Raw genomic sequence first — 3,871 nt, forward strand, 5'->3', positions numbered from 1 at the left:
CATGTTAAGGTGGAACTTCCTTTGCTTCAGTTTGTACCTGTTGCCCCTTGTCCTGTCACTGGGCACTGTTGAGAAGAGTCTGGCCTCATCCTCTATGATTCTATGACACCTGCCCCTTAGATATTTATAAGCATCTCAGTCTTCTCTTCTCCAGGCTCAACTGAGTGAGCTCATTCAGCTTCTTCTCATATGAGAGATGCTCCAGTCCCTTAATGTGTAGTCAAAGTCAAGAAGACATTACTGTGTGAATCAGATGTTCTTAAGTATGAAAAGAATACATAGAGGAAGAGTTGCAGGAGGAGGAGGTTGAAATAGCTGATAGGTGATGTCATTTGGTCTTTCAGGAATTAGTGGGCTCTTGAGATGAGTAGTTTAAAAGAAAGTGGCTATATAAAAAATAGCTGAAAGCTGTTATGCTTTCCTGAGCAAATAGTTAATTTTGTTGTGGCCATCTGTGTGTATACAGTTGTAGTTGTGATATATGTTTTACTTGAGTAGTCATTTACAAACAAAAGGAAGTTTCAAGGGTGTCAGAAATTTGTGTTTGCTATATAATTCTGTTTACGAGGTTTTGTTTTGATTGTCTTAAATATAGTGGCAGGAAAAAACTTGACTCCCATGCCAAAATTGTTTTTCTGGGACAGAGCTCTCATATTAAACTTTAGCATGTAATTCTTACATGTACTATATGTACCTGTGGCTGTCGAAGTAGGAAATTCAAGAAAAATATCTTTTTCTGGGAAATATTATGAAATAAAAAGGAGTATTGAGGTGCTGATTGGTACAAAGAATGCTAAGGGCTCATATGTAATATTCTGAGTACAGTAATACTTATCTAGTATTGTTCTCAGTCTTCTGCAGTACAGTAACATAGAATTGTGAAGAAGAGAAGGAAGGTAAGTCATATTTCTGAGAGTTAGGAAGTGCTAGGAAATACTTTAATCTCGTCTTTCTACTGAACTTTTAAACTTCATAAAAAAAGAAATCTTTCAAGGAGTGCAGAATGCTCATACATCTCTGCAGATTCTTCTTGGTTTCCATTTTCTCAGTTATTCTTGAGATGTCAAATGCATACATGTTGTGAATAAAGATTGCATTTTCTATTATAATTTGCAGTTTATTCTCCATAAGCTCACATAATTGTTCAAGTTGTATATACATCATCGTTGAATTGAATTAAGGGAAAGGATATTTTTGGTGAAAATACTCATAATGTAAGGAAAATAGAGACTCAGAGACATTTTTTAGCTGGATTGCTGAGACATAAACAGACAGGGAAAAGGGAGGAGTAAAGTGTAGAAGAATAAATGTGGTGTGAGGAGAAAAGACTTGAGGAACAAAGTGTCAAAAGTAGCATAAGGCTTATTTCATTTGCTGTTTAGAAAGTCTAAGGCAGTTAGCAGTGTTGCTTGTATGGTATCTGTTTGCTTCTGTGATAATACCTCTAAAAATCAGGTGATAAATGCAGCAGTAAATTCCAGAGTCACAAAATGATTTTGAACCTTGCTCTTTGTAGTATGTGTTCATGACTGACACATTTTGGGTCACTGAAATCCAGCTCCTTGTTCTTTATTTTCACAAGTTGAAATTTTAAATCGTCTGATACCCATAGCAGATGGATTTGGGTATGTTAAGTTATCTAGGACAAAATATCCAGGACAAGTACAGACTTGCACTAAAAAAAGCAAACTATTTAACTGGAAACGGATGTCATTAGCCTTTTCCCCAGTCAATTAGAGTTTCCCCTGTAATGATCACAGTAAATCAATACATCTGATCTATGGAAATCTCTTAGATTTCATATTATATTTCTGTATTCCAGCTCTTATGATACAGGAAGGTGTGGCCATGAAACCTAAATTTCTGACATTAAAAATATATTAAGTAAAAATAATCAAAATTTTCTCTATGTGTTTATATGCCCGTATTTGTAGCAAATTTGAAGAGTGTTATGGAGATACATTGGCTGGATGAAATGGTTGCTTTTACAAAATCCACTACACAAATATGATCAAAAAATTCCAAAGCAGAAGGAAAACAAATGTCCAAATGTTAAATGCTGTCAGGAAACAAAATTGTAAGAGCCATCAGAGAGGATACCATTAACCCCACTATCAGTTTTCTGTAAACAGATTAGGTGCTTTCACTTGGAAATTAATTACTAAGTAAAGTGAAGACAATATCCAAAGTGCAAATTTAAACTCCTTTTGTTATCTGTGGAGAATGCACTGTGAATAAGAACTTTAGCCTAATCCCACACTGGAATGCGAGCTCTGCTGTTTGCAAACTCGTTGAGACGAAATCCTGCAGTGTCTCTACAGTCTGCTACGGAAACAGCAGTGGAGTGTGGGTCAGAATATATATGATAAAAACTACTTTGTATAAAATTCTGTGATCATGAAGAATGAATAGATTTTGGACTGGAAAAGCAAACAGTCAAATAATTTGTATCATCTTTGCAAAATGTATGATACAGCTTCTAATGTTTGTAATGTGTCACAGACGGTCTGGCTGGGCAGAAGGACTGCCAAAAGTGAATGTATGAAATTAATCTCTTTTTCACCGTATCACACCATCTGTTGCCAGTTCATCATGTCTGTTACTAATAACAAATAATTATTAATAATTGCAATAATTTAATTAATAAATTCCTGCTTCATTTGAAACTATTTTTATTGAGGTTTATTGGTTTAGTCTCCTGTGTTTTTCATATGTGTAGGTTAAGCAAAAAAGATTTAACACTTTCTGAGTGACAAAAACATCTAGAGTTAATTGTGTTAACTCTTATTGCTTATATATAAGCTCTAACAAAGTATCTTTGTCTGGAAAGTTACTGTTGTCACTGAGGCTGAAGAATGGATTTTAGAGTTTTGCTAGATTTTGATTAGAATGGGCGAACTCATCAAATTAATATTAGTTAAAGCCAAGCTGCATGAAGGTGATGGTCACTAACTGGCAATGGCATTTTTCTAATGCTCTTCTTTTAGAGATAAAATTATATTCTACTTGGAAAAGATAAAATTGTCTTTCCGTTTATTCTCTTTCCATAATGCATTTCTCCAATATTCATTTCTGTTTTCTTATTTATTTCTTCCCACAAATATAGATTTCTCATTCATTTTTTGCATATATTATGCCCTTTTTAGTGTTTTCTGGTTATTACCATAGTAAGTCTTCACCATCTCTTAGCAAATCATCACTCAAAATTTTCTGATTCCGTAGTTTTGTATTGGTGCTGCAGGACTTCAGTCATCTAAAATAATTTATTATGAGTAGTAACTATAATTTTTACATTTTTTTCTTGTAAGCATGTTTTCAGAATTAATAAGGCATAACCATATTTACAATAAGATGAAAGTTTCCATTAATAACAACACTGTTCTGCATAATTTGACTTTTTCATGTATGTATGTTAATTCAATAATTTGCACTAAGCATATTTAGTTACTTATTTTATTTCCTCTTACATTAGATTTTTTTTTCCTATGTGATGCCTTATGTCTATTTGTTCCTTCTAATACCAAAACATTCACAGTTGTGTCAAACTGCCAAGCAGGCTAACTTGCTGCCTGGGAGAGAGAGACAAGGAATACAACTTGACCTAGCTGCTGTTCTTCCTCTCTTATCTCTGCTCCACATCCCACTCTCCCACTCTGCGTAGAAGCTGAGAAAAAAAAGAGTAGTCCTCTACCTCCTAGCTGGGTGCTCAACAGCTACCACTACATTCATATGATGGAGTATACCAATTAGTTCTGCTTTTTTATTCTTTTATGAGGTCATGTAGGCAAGGCTAGGACTGATTTTTTCCCTTGTATTTTACTATCTTTTACACAGTCACACTATATTACTGTGATATCAGTTTTTAACGTAT

Source organism: Phaenicophaeus curvirostris, unplaced genomic scaffold (genome assembly GCF_032191515.1).
Source record: "Phaenicophaeus curvirostris isolate KB17595 unplaced genomic scaffold, BPBGC_Pcur_1.0 scaffold_214, whole genome shotgun sequence".
NCBI classification, from domain to species: domain Eukaryota; kingdom Metazoa; phylum Chordata; class Aves; order Cuculiformes; family Cuculidae; genus Phaenicophaeus; species Phaenicophaeus curvirostris.